Consider the following 13,894-nt stretch of genomic DNA (forward strand, 5'->3'; position numbering starts at 1 on the left):
AGCATTGATCCCCAGGGTGCTCAACAAGAGCAGGATAAGCAACATGACCCTGATCCTGGTGACACCTCAATGTGCCAGACAGACATGGTATTCACAGATTATGGAGATGACGCAGGGTCCACCCCACAAGTTCGCAAAACGGAGAAATTCTACACCGAGAGCCGGAGGGCCTCAGCCTAGCGGCTTGGCTGCTGAGGACTTAGAGTTTGCACACCTAAAGCTCCCAGAGAGCACCCTGAAGGTGTTGCGAGAGGCAAGGAGGCCCAGCACACGCAAATGCTATGGGGAAAAATGGAAAAGATTCACTCTATGGTGCAGTAAGAAAAAGCTGCAGAGGAAGCTGACCAAGGAATCAACGGGGCTAAGATACCTCACACACCTACTGAAAGCCAAACTAAGCTCATCCTCGCTAAGGGTTCACCTGGAAACAATTGTGGCATACACAAGAGGAGAGACTGGGAGAAGCTTCTTCAGATCAAGGGTAGTAAAGAGATTCCTGGAAGGGGCAAAGAGAATGGCGCCACCAAAAAGGATGCCGCCTCCGACATGGAACCTGAATGTCGTACTGACAGAGCTCATGAAAACACCTTTTGAACCCATCCACAAGGCATCGCTGCAAATGCTGACAATGAAAACAGCCTTTCTGGTGGCGATCACCTCGCTACGCAGGGTGAGCGAACTACAGGCACTAACACTGCAAGAACCCTACATCCAGATACACCGTGACAAGGTCGTGATGAGAACAGACCCGCACTTCATGCCAAAGGTGGTGTCAAGGTTCCACATGAATCCGAGTATTCAAATCCCTAGCTTCTTCCAGAACCTCACGACAAGCGCCGAGAGGGCGCTCCACACTCTAGACGCAAGAAGGGCAGTAATGCACTACATTGAAAGGACGAAGGAACACAGGAAAACAAAACAGTTCTTCGTGTCCTTCGCAAACAGTTACCTGGGTAAACCAGTGACTAAAAACACCATAGCTCGATGGATCGCGCAAACGATACAATTCTGCCACAAGCAAGCAGGGCAGGAGCTAACGGGAGGGGCACAGGCCCACTCGACCAGGAAGAAAGGAGCAACAATTGCCTTTCTGATTGCGGCATTAATAACGCGGAGAGTTGTCATTTCACTCTTGGCATCTCTTCGACTGTCTCTATCTCTGGCATTTTGGTGTACCGGCCTCCCGCTACGCCAGGGAACTTCGTGGATTCCTTTATGGAAACTGTTATTCCACTTGCTGCGGCTTCGTCCAATTTTCTCACTCTTGGGGACCTTAATTTTCATTTTGACGACCCCAATGACGTGGTGTCAAGGGATCTTATGAGTTCGCTTGGTGCACTTGACCTACATCTTGTCAATGTGGGAGTGACTCATAATAGAGGTCATCAGCTGGATGTGGTCTTCGCTAATTCGGCGAACTTGCAGGCCCTCCAGACGTTGGCTCTCCCTTGGACTGACCACCATTTCATTCCGTTTAGCTGGCTGCCTGGGAACCGGAGAGATCCTCCACTTAGGCAACATACTGTGGACCGTCTCTGGTCGAAGCTTCCGGTAGACAAGTGGGCGGAAGAGCTAGCCAGAACTTGTCCCCATCCTGTAGATGACCCCAGCATCACAGATCAGCTTGTAGTCAATTGGCTAACTAACTCCTTGGATTTGCTGATCCCGAATAAAAGGAGACCTGTCAGGGAGAGAAGAATTGGTTCTGCTCCCTGGTACACCCTCGAACTCAGGTGTATCAGAACTTCCTGTAAAAGGTTTGAACGTGCTTGGAGGAGAGAGCAGACTGAGGAAAGTCGAGCCTTTTATAGGAAGGAGCTGAGGAAATATAAAAGGGCACTGAAGGACGCTAAAAGGGCTTTCTTTAGTGAGAGGATCGCGAGGGCAAGTAACTCCTCCGGCGAGTCGTTTAAAATCTTTAAAGAACTTCTGAAAGCACCCACCCCCCCAGTGCTTCACGATGACCCTAAAGAACAATGTGAGGATTTGGCTAAATTTTTTTACTCTAAAATAGAGAAAATATTATCCTCCTTACCCTCTATCCCTCTCATTCAGGAATCAATCATTGGTTCTATAAACTGCCCGACTGAGTTTATATCCTTTGGCCCCTTCTCGGAAGAGGAGGTTACAAAGGTCCTGCTGGAGATGAAGAGTGGCTCTCCGACCGATCCAGTCCCGATGAAACACCTTAAGCCCGTGGTTAACATCCTGTTAACTCCTTTGACTGATCTCATAAACCTCTCACTTGCTCAGGGCATAGTGCCACAGAGATGGAAAAAGGCTGTGGTGAAAGCCATACTGAAAAAACCAGGATTGGATCCATCTGATTTGACCAATTTTAGGCCAATTTCTCTCCTTCCTGGTTTTTCAAAAATTGCTGAGAAGCTTGTCAATCGTCAGCTCTCGCACCATCTTGAAGCTAACCACCTGCTAGGAGATTCCCAGACTGGTTTCCGCCCCGGCCATGGAACAGACACTGCCTTGTTGGCAGTAGTGGAGGAGGCAAGAAGCACTCTCGATACAGGGGGGTCAGTGGCAGTGATCCTCCTGGACTTGAGTGCTGCTTTTGACACCGTGAACCATCAGGTGCTCCTCCAACGGCTGTCAGAGGCAGGTGTCTCGGGGACAGCTTTGAAATGGCTGGGCTCCTTTCTTGCGGATCGTTTCTACCAGGTCTGGGAAGGGTCAGAGCAATCTGCCCCAATCCCTCTTCAATGTGGAGTCCCGCAGGGCTCATCGCTGAGCCCTTCCTTATTTAATATTTATATGACTCCACTTGAAAGAGTGGTCGCCCCTTCGGGGGTGAAGATCATCAGCTATGCTGATGATACTCAGCTGGTGGTGGGCCTCACGCAATTGGCGTCACACCCGGAGGTATTACATGACTGCCTCGCCAATGTTTATCGGTGGATGTCCATCTCTGATTTAAAGCTCAATGGAGGTAAGACCGAGCTGATGCTCCTGGGCAACTCCAATCCTTCCATCATTGCGAGTTGCTGGCCCCGGTCTCTTGGCGACCCACCATCCCCCAAGAAGGAGATCAAATCCTTGGGAATATGGTTGGATGACGATCTGTCCTTTCGGACTCATGCCAAGAAGACCGCAGGGGTCTGTTTTGGTTTGTTGAGATCAGCCCGTAAGGTGTTACCTCTGTTTCCTGCTCCATCAAGGAAGTTGTTGATTCGTGGCCTAATTCTATCCAGGCTCGATTATGGGAATGCGCTGTTTCTCGGTGCTCCGGAAGCTACTCTCAAAATTCTCCAACAGGTGCAAAATGCAGCTGCGAGAGTCCTTATGGATGTCCCTAGAAGGCAGTCTGCTGCTCCGGCCCTTAAAGCGCTCCACTGGCTCCCCGTGAAGGAGCGGGTGAAATTTAAAGCGCTTTGTACAGCTCATAAAATTTTACACGGTAAAGGCCCTTCCATTCTTGCAAATATGGCCCGTCCCTATAAACCCTCTCGTCTGTTGCGCTCTGAGCAAAAACATCTTTTGCAGTCAACGAGAGTAAGAAGAGCCCGGTCGGGGGGCAGGCGTTTTTCTGTGCAGGTAGCCTCCCTTTGGAACTCTCTGCCCCTTAAGATCCGTTCAGAACCCCAGATCCTATCATTTAGGAAGTTGCTTAAGACTCATCTGTTTCCTCGGTAGTGTTAGCTGAGTCTTCTCCTTTTTTGTGGTCTGTTGCGCCGGGATGCCCCTGGGTAAGCCGAGCGCATTATAAGTTTCATAATAATTCTGGCCAAAACACCAATTCAGGACATATGCCTGGCAGCAACATGGGCTTCAGTGCACACGTTCACTAAGCACTATTGCGTGGATGTACAGATGAACAAGGAAGCACAAGTAGGACAAAGAGTGCTTCAACATATATTCAACAACCAACGCTCATTTTCCACCCAACCGCCACAAAGATAGCAAAACCGCTACAAAATCTATGCACAGCATAGTGAATCCAGAAAGATTCACGCTGCAAAACGAATAGTTTCTTACCTGTTGGTGTAGTTTTGCAGCTTAAAGATCTTTCTGGATTCACTAGCGAACCCACCGCATCCGCCAGAAAGATGAGGCTGGAGAAGAGGGTGAAAACACATGGAATCGAAAGCAAGTTGAAGCTTACAAGATACGTAAAAAGAATTGCGTTGAAAAAAGTATTAACAAACATAGCCATGGATTCACTACAAGGACACTAAAGAGAAAAAAGAATCCAAAGATGGCGCCCAAGGGTGGGAGCTACTGCAGGAAGCATGCCGACATCACCGAAGGTACACCAAATGGTGGGACGTCGACGTCCCACCTGGGCTACAAAAAAAGAAAGAAAAGAGGAAAAAGACTACGATTCGGGACCCAACCACCAGATTGCGGAATATGCACAGCATAGTGAATCCAGAAAGAACTTCAAGCTGCAAAACTACACCGACAGGTAAAAAATTATTCGTTTCAATTCTATTAAGGACTAAGGGGTGAGGATTATGCCTTCTTTCGCTACTTTTATTAACATCAGCCACATTTTTTAAAACGATATTTTTAAAAGAACAAACTACATTTCTCAAAACCATTGGCAAAATGTAAAGTTGGAGAACAAAACACCATTTTCCAATGAGCAACAGCCGTGGTCCATCAAATAAGGACACAGCTCCCTTGATGTAGTCTGACCTCACTGGCCCATCGTCCTCTTTCGTCACGCAAAGTCATCCGTTATATAATATTCATGCGTCTTGTTTGGTCGTATCACACCTACGAGGACAAAGTTAAATCTTGAAACCCCGAAACAGGTTATAAATAAAAACCTAGAACTTCAAAATCAGTGAGGCAGACTGGGTAACTGAACACAAAGCAAATTCTCATAGTTTGCAATCATAAAGAGAAACTTTCCCAAAATGAGCTACTTACTCCAATACGTGGTGGGTCTCGTCATTCAGAACCCTAGGGGGGGATAATCCTCACTTCTGAGTCCTTAATAGAATTGAAACTTTCCGTTACGATAGCTAGGAAATTTTTCATTTTGTCAGAACTGGAGGTGAGGATTATGCTAGTTCAAAGCCTGCTCACCACACGGTGAGCCCTATTCAGGACTGGCTTGAAGTAGAACCTCTTAAAGGTAGAGTCTGAAGACCAGTCAGCCGCGTTGAGGATATCCTCTAAACGGGCACCCAAGCCAAATGCTTTCGATGCCATAGTACCTCGTGCTGAGTGAGCTTCAAAGATCCCAAGGTTAATGCCTGCTTCTCGCATTTCCCACCTGACCCAGCTAGCAATGGTGGGGGAAGACACAGCCAAAAGGGTTTGCGTAGGGCAGTACAAAGTTGGCGTTCTCCCGGAGGACGGTACTCCTGGCATCTCATATGCCTTGAGGCACCGAACCACGCGCAACTTTAGAGTCTGGAAATTCCGGGTAAGATAGATATTACTTTGTGACATTTCGTCCTTCTTTGAAGGGTAAAGATGACTCCAGTCGGCATGAACATTCTACATGTCACATCTAAAGCTCGTACATCTGAAACTCGTCTACAGGGAATAAGCGGGGTGTATAATGTCTTCAGGATCGAACATATCAGCTGAGGCATCCGGCACCGTTGAAGGTTCCCTGAGGCGTTCTGAGGATTCGGCAGACCATCACTAGAAGATGGGAGACTAGGTTGCGTGGCTAAAAAAGCTTGTTTTAACCTGTCAAAAGTGGAGGTGTCCACCCCAGCCTCGCTGGCATGTTTGGAGGGGGGGGGGGCCAAGATCGGTGGGTAGGGAAGGAGCGGGGGGCTCAGTTTGGAGAGGAGTCAAAGTGGGGTGAGTGAGGCGAGCAAGAGCTTGGTTAATCTTACTGGACAGTCGGTCCTCTAAAGGGGCCATGGCTTCGCCCACAGCCTTGTAAATTGATGCATCCACAGCATCATAAAAATCGTCGGCCCAGGGAAGGTCAGCTAGGGCATCCTCTTCCCCCTGAACATTTTCCTCGAAGTCCATTCCATGCCTGGACTAAGAGACGCAACCAGCACAGAAGTACCTGGTAGTAAACAGGACTGGGTGTCAGTCACTTCAATTTAGTGACGGTTGGGTGTCAGCCTGTGCTTAGGATGCGAGGGACAGTTGCAAATTCCAAGAGGCCAAAGCCCCGGGCACAGACATCTGGTGCAGAAACATATATATAACAAGAACCAGCCTGGGAAGTGCCCAACAAAAGGCTTGGAAGCCTCAATACAGACCCCACAGGGCTTGAAAAACAATCAATACAGACTCCATCTGCAGTATGTGCCAGAAAGCAGCGGAGCACGAGAGAATTAGAAATACAACCTCAGCGAGACGTACATCCAGGCCGGAGCTCGAGAGGAAACTACGGCATGCTATTCAAACCCCACAGGATATGAACGCGTGCGCCGGTTTCTCAGGACTAACCCGCCCCCTAGCGGCGGGAGGACCCAAGCGCACCAGGATCGGCCGCATAGGAACGGTAGAAAGTTCCCGCGGTCAGGTAAACTGTGGCACAAACAGGAAAAACAAAACCGCACCGTGAGAGTGGCATGCGGTGGCCGTGATAGAAAAATAAACACTTGACCGCTGCCTTCCTGCAACCACAACAAAAGCGCGCCGAAGCGCTGACAGAAATTAAATTCCACACGCAATAAAGAACACATTAATAAAACCGAGCGTGCTAGCGCTACAAGCCAAGCAAGGTACCAAAGCACAGCCCATCTGTGATAAAATGACTAAGCCAAAGGCATTTGTGTTTCTAGTGAACCACTAGACCCATCCCTATGGGCACTCCTTTTCCCCCTCAGTGGAAAAATGAGGGTTCCAACACGAATTTTGATGATTCAATACTTTGTTGGTTTTATCTTTTGTACTTATGGTAATATGTTTTTCATTCCATCATTGTTTCTTGCTCTTTGTACATTTAACATGCGACATTGTTAGAATCAGTCCAATGCATTTCGGGCATTTATCTCAGCCCTTCATCAGGGAATAACAATGTCGATTCCTATCGTGTTCACATCTGCCTCGAGATACGCAAGCTTATCTGTTGTATCGTCGAGTCTATTCAGTATCTTCGGTGCAAAACCATTATATCCAAACGCCGATGCGATAAATGCCCGAAATGCATTGGACTGAGGGAGGGTGCGTGCCCCCTTATTAATAGTGGTCTATCGCTGTAAGCAATGACTTTCGGACTTCCGGGTTTCGGAGATGCCAGGGATTGATGGGGCGACTCTACCCACCCTTTGCTGACCAATAACTAACTGGGCCCATATCAGGGAATGAGCAGAGATGCCCTGCGCCATGTGCCTTATTTCTTGGACATGTGTGATGGGAGATGCTGGGACGAGCAGGTAGTCTGTACGGGACAAGCTGTGGTGAGTGAAGAGTGTGCTGGATGCTGTCTGGGTGATAAGCTCTCCAGACGTCCGTTGGGCCTAAGGCCTCTAGAAAGTGAGGTTGCCATCAGTACGATGGGCCAAGTTCTCGGGGCGGGTGCCGGTCTAGTGTGCCTGAAACCACTGAATTGAGGTCTCTTCCCACTAATAGGAGACCATCTGGGAGTAATAGCAGTATGGATGCCAGGTCTTTAAAGGTGCGGCTTTGAAGGCCGGGTGGCACACATACAGACATGAGGGTCAATGTGTTCCCTTCCCACAGTCCCGTGATCACTATGTACCTACCTCAGTCATCAGGCCAGGTGGAGTGTACAGTTAGTGGAAAGGAATTTCTCAGCATTATGTCGACTCCCTTGATCCCATGGTAAAACCTGAATGGGCCACCAACTTGTAGCCCCACCTATTTAGAGCCTTACAGGAGTTACCTACCAGATGTGTTTCTTGGAGAAGGATAACATCTGGGGCATGTTGTCTAATATGATGCAATACTACACAACGTTTAACTTTGTCCCCAAGACCGTTAACGTTCCAACTCATCATTTTAATACTCTTGTCCCATTGTGTACTTATCAGGACCTGTGTATATCATATAATTCTATGATAAGAAGTAAATAGACTCTGTCGATTCAGCAAAAATATATAAAAGGTAAAAAAATCCCCAACCCAACTACCCCCCCCTCCCTGCTCCCCTGCACTCTGGGCTCGGAAGTGCCCTTAAATCCAACGCCTAACGTACTAACTAAAAGTAGAAAAGTGGGGGGAATGCGGTGTCTCGTCCCTCCCTCCCTCCCCCCTTGCATGCAGTTCTATTTCATGCCCTGAGAAGGGCCGGGCTGCGTAACCAGTACACAATAATTAGCAAGGTAGCTCAACAAGTTCATGTCTGCCATAACTGCTACATACCTGTATCACACTCCGATGCAGATAGAGTTCAGTAAGAAGAGAGCGTCTGTTGCTCCCCAGAACTGGCCCATATTACAGTTGTATGAGTCGAGCTGGCCACTGTCTCAACAGGAATTGTATTCCTCAGCTCCTCTCCTCCCGTCCAGCCATTCGGCAGCAGTCTCTGGGAAGTCAAAGAACTGGGTTTTTCTGTCGGCTTCTACTCAGTCGGGCCGGGAACAGCATTGCGTATTTTAGTCCTTTTTCTCTGAGTCTCTTCTTGCTTACAAGGAAAGATCTCCTCTGTTTCTTCACAGCTTGTGTGAAATCCGGGAAGAAGGCGATTTCAGCATTATCATATCGAAGTGGCGGAGTGTGAGAAGTTGGCCTGATGTGCAGTGCTCACTATTCGAGTGATCACTATATATCAGTCCAAACAACCCTTATTGATGATTGGTTGTAAGTCAACCTCATAGACCAGCTATCCTAGTAGCATGGATACGAGCAGTCTAAGGCTAAGACTCTAGAGGGCGTGTTAAGCCAGCTGTTTTACCATCACATTACCCCTTGAACACCCAGTGAAAGGACACCACACAAGTGTTATGAAAATAAACAGTGTATTTATTAGAATCACAACAACCCTGTACTCTTTATGAGGACAGGGTGCTAGGCACACAACAAAACTCTTACGAAAATACTTAAGTTAGCACAGTATATACAAATGCCCGAGGGGCACGAAAAACCCTATACTCTAAAAGTGGAATGCGAAATTACTAGCAGGTAAGTACAATACTAATAGGCTTTGGAATCGCTAGGACTGGACTAGGGAATCGTTAGATTACTTCTAGGAGGCCTAGGGGACTCGGGTGCAGAGTGTGCACTCTCACGCGGGATGCGGGACAAAGTCTATGGAAGCTAGTAAAGTTAAAGTTAGTGTTCACGGGCGAACCCGACCTGGTAGGGAGAAAACGACAGTGGATCCTGACCCTTGGATAGTGAGGCTATGCTGGGACACCGGAGTGCCGAAGTTACCTAGCCCAGGGGCTGCAGCTGCATAGGTCTCAAAAGACGTCGGGAATCCTCGTTGCCGGACCAGGAGCCTGGAAGAAAGGAGTTGCTGGCAGGCGACCAGTGAAGATTGTTCGAGTGATCCAAGCCTGGATCGAAGATGGATGACACCTGACAGCAGAGGGGACCAAGTTCGTGACTACTAGCCAGTAGTCCGTGGGCACCAGGAGGGCACCGGATGGCAGTCACCTCGACTAGGTGAGTGGGCGACGCTGGCTCTGCAGATCTCACGGACCAGGAGGCGTTGTCGGCGACCAGGATGGAGAGGCGAGCTGTCCCACGATGGATGAAGCTGTCGGCGTCGAAGTTACCCAGGATTGGGCAACAAGCCTTGGCTAATTCAAGCCCACGCGGTGGACTCAAAATGGCGTCTTGAGTGGACCAGGAGGGTCCGGGGTGCTCCTCTTCTGGAAGGGAGCAAGGGCCAGTCTGGAGCAACCAGACCAGCAGCAGAAATGTCGTCGGGCGTCGTTCAGAAGGCCACAAGCCAGCAGGCTAGTAGCCAAACAACGCGGTGAGCAGCAAAAAGCAGAAGGGCCCCACGCAGATCGTGAAGATGCTGGGAGGCTGCACTTCGGTGCTGGAGCTGCTCAGGGTCGGGGCTTCTCGGACCCCAAAGCACTCACCAGGAAATTACTCGGCGGGCTTGCTGTGCAGAAGTCGTGCAGTCTTGCAGATGGCCGGTCCCTCGAGGTCTCGTCGCACCCACGGTTCTCAGCTGGGCTGTAGAGGTGGGTAGAGGTCAGAGGTGCCAGGGAAGCCGGTTCTCGTCGAGCTGGGCAGTCGGATTCCGGAGGAAGGACTTGCAGCAGACTGCAGTGTTCTTGCGATGGTGCCTGCGGATGCAGGGTGACTACTCCTTAGCCACAAGGGAGAAATCTTAGGAAGAAGTCTTGAGTTCCTTTCGTAGAAAGTAGTTTCAGGATTCAAAGATGATCTGATTTGGAAGGGGGCCAGTCCCTACCTTTATCTGGGAAAAGGGGGCTGGCACGCGACTAAGTCCTGCCCTATGGGTGGGACCAGGAGGGGGGTGGTTACACCCACTTCCTTGGCGGGCTTTTCCCCAGCACAGGGTCTGGAGTGTCCCTGGAACTGGTTCAAGCCAGCCTATGCACAGTGAGCACCGGGGTGCCACGTGCAGTCACCTTCCTCTGAAGCCCTGCCTACCTACAATACACAAAATCCTGTCTGGGACGGTGCTGGCACCGCCCCTGGCAGGAAACCCTTTGTCCTTATCTCCTGCTCTGGGAGGACTCCCAGCAGCAGGAGGGCAGACTTGTGTCTCGGTGGCAGCATCCATTTTGTGGAGCTGAGGCTCTGTTTGACTTTAACCGGGGTTACAGGCTACATGCATGTCGTGTCCCTCTAGAAGGGTGGAATGCTAACCCCGTCGCCAGAATTGGCGAGGGGTTAGTATTCCAAGTCGTATGACACTTTACTCGACATGTTTTGATAAAGCGATACCAGAGTTGGCATTTAACCGCGAGGATTATAATGCACTTAAGAGTATATGGTATGCGATATCATGGAAACGGCTAAGGGATGGATCCCGAAAGCCGCAGACAGGCTCAGCTTATGCCAGAGCACCATCTCACACGATTCCAAGCACTCTGCCTCCAGGATTGTTAAGGCCTGCCATAGGAGTGACTGATAGGAGATCTGTGTGTCCATTTTAGGGTTAGATATAGGTATACTTACTATATCTAAAGCAAAGGGTGAGTACACCACCTTGCCCCAGCTGTCGTGCAGCCAGTTGTGTCAGTTTAGTTAGTCAATCCAGGGGTGGCACAATACATGCTTCAGCCCCTGGGAGACTTCTGGGTGCACCTCAGCCCTGGGTACAGGGACTTGGAGAGGGCCCAGTGCCAATTCAGTACCTGAGTACACTTTGGATAGAGAGAACAGCTAGGCTGTGGGTCTGATTAGCAGGCCCACAGCCAGGGAAAGTCGTAAACCAGTGCAGCAAAAAGTAAAAATCTGGGTGATCATAGGATTGCAGACCCTACTCTCCTACATGACCCCCCCCCCCCCAAACTTTGGGACAATAAACTAACCTTGACCAGGTGAGTCTTCTTGCTCTAAGTGGAAATACCTGGAGAGCCCATCAGCATTGCTGTGATCAGTACCAGGTCTATGCTCCACTGTAAAATCCATCCCCTGTAGGGAAATGGACCACCTAAGCAGTTTGGGGTTTTCACCCTTCATCTGATTTAGCCACAAGAGGGGCTTATGGTCTGTCTGAATGGTGAAGTGAGTGCCAAACAAGTAGGCCCTCAGCTTCTTCAGGGCCCAGACCACAGCAAAGGCCTCCCTCTCAATAGCTGACCAATTTTTCTCCCTGGGTGTCAACCTCCTACTAATGAAAGCAATAGGCTGATCATTACCATCAAAATTCAGTTGAGACAGAACAGCCCCCACACCCAACTCAGAAGCATCTGTTTGGACAATGAATGGCTTGGAGTAATCTGGACTCTTTAGGATAGGTGCTGTGCACATGGCCTGCTTTAGGTCATTGAATGCTTTCTGACAGCTTGCTGTCCACTGAACTTTCTTTGGCATCTTTTTGCTTGTCAGGTCATTAAGAGGGGTCACTATGGACCCATAATTTCTGACAAACTTCCTATAGTACCCAGTCAGGCCCAAGAAAGCTCGAACTTGAGTCTGGGTGATTGGAGGAGTCCAGTCCTTGATGGCCTGTATCTTACTCTCCAGTGGCTGAACCTGGCCTCCACCTACAAGGTGGCCCAGGTATACAACCTGTGTCTGCCCTATCTGGCACTTTGTGGCCTTGATAGTGAGGCCTGCCTTTTGTAGAGCCTCTAACACTTTCCTCAGGTGGACCAGGTGATCCTCCCAGGTGGAGCTAAAGACAGCAATATCATCAAGATATGCTGCACAGAAGTCATCCAGCCCAGTGAGGACTTGATTCACCAACCTTTGGAAGGTGGCAGGTGCATTTTTCAAACCAAAGGGCGTTACCACAAACTGATAATGCCCACCAGGGGTAGAAAATGCTGTCTTGGGTTTGGCCTCCTCAGCTAACCTGATTTGCCAATACCCAGCTGTCAAATCAAATGTACTTAAGAATTTGGCAGAAGCCAATTTATCTATAAGTTCATCTGCTCTTGGAATTGGGTGGGCATCAGTCTTAGTGACTGCATTGAGGCCTCTGTAGTCTACGCAAAACCTCATCTCTCTCTTACCACCCTGGGTGTGAGGCTTTGGCACTAGAACTACTGGGCTAGCCCAAGGGCTATCTGAGGGCTCAATGACTCCCAGCTCCAACATTTTCTGCACTTCTGTTTTGATGCAGTCTCTAACATGATCAGGCTGTCTATAGATTTTACTCTTGACAGGCAGACTGTCCCCAGTGTCCACATCATGGGTACACCAATCAGTTTGGCTGGGTGTCAGAGAGAACATATGTCTGAAGGATTGCAGAACTTGCCTGCAATCCTGTTGCTGATGTTCAGTGAGGCTGCCACAAAAGACAACACCATCAACTGACCCATCATCAGGATTCTGAGTGAGCAGGTCTGGGAGAGGGTCACTCTCTTCCTCCTGTCCCTCATCTGTGGCCATGAGCAAGCTCATGTCCTTCCTGTCAACATATGCATTGAGCCTGTTAACATGGAGCACTCTGAGAGGGCTCCTGGGAGTTCCAAGGTCCACCAAGTAGGTAACCTCTCCCTTTTGCTCAATGATGGTGTGGGGCCCAGACCATTTGTCTTTCAGAGCTGCTGGGGCCACTGGCTCCAGCACCCACACCTTCTGTCCTGGCTGGTACACAGTCAGAACAGCCTTTTGGTCATGCCAAGCTTTTTGAAGTTCTTGGCTGGCCTCAAGGTTTTTAGATGCCTTTTCCATATACTCAGCCATCCTGGAGCGGAGACCAAGTACATAGTCCACCATGTTGGTTGCAGGCTTTTTGAGAGGTCTCTCCCATCCTTCCTTCACCAAACACAGGGGTCCTCTTACAGGATGCCCATACAGAAGCTCAAAAGGGCTGTAGCCAACCCCCTTCTGTGGGACCTCTCTGTAAGCAAACAAGAGGCAGGGGATCAGGACATCCCATCTTCTCCTAAGAGTTTCAGGTAGTCCATGAATCATCCCTTTCAGGGTCCTGTTGAATCTCTCAACAAGCCCATTGCATTGTGGGTGGTAGGGTGTGGTGAACTTGTAGTTCACACCACACTCCTTCCACATTGCAGTCAGATATCCTGACATGAAGTTTGTACCTCTGTCAGAAACGACCTCCTTAGGGAAACCCACTCTGGAGAACACTCCAACTAGGGCTCTTGCCACTACAGGTGCTGTAGTGGTCCTAAGGGGAATAGCTTCAGGATACCTGGTGGCATGATCCACTACCACCAGTATAAACTTGTGCCCTGATGCTGTCTGGGGTTCCATTGGACCAACAATGTCAATCCCCACTCTTTCAAAGGGAACCCCCACCACAGGTAGTGGTATGAGGGGGGCCTTTGTTGTGCCACCTGACTTACCACTGGCTTGGCAAGTGACACAGGAGCGACAAAACTCCTTGGTATTCTCATTCATATGGGGCCAGTGAAAGTGTGAGACAA

This window comes from Lissotriton helveticus, chromosome 7, assembly GCF_964261635.1.
Source record: "Lissotriton helveticus chromosome 7, aLisHel1.1, whole genome shotgun sequence".
Taxonomy (NCBI): Eukaryota; Metazoa; Chordata; class Amphibia; order Caudata; family Salamandridae; genus Lissotriton; species Lissotriton helveticus.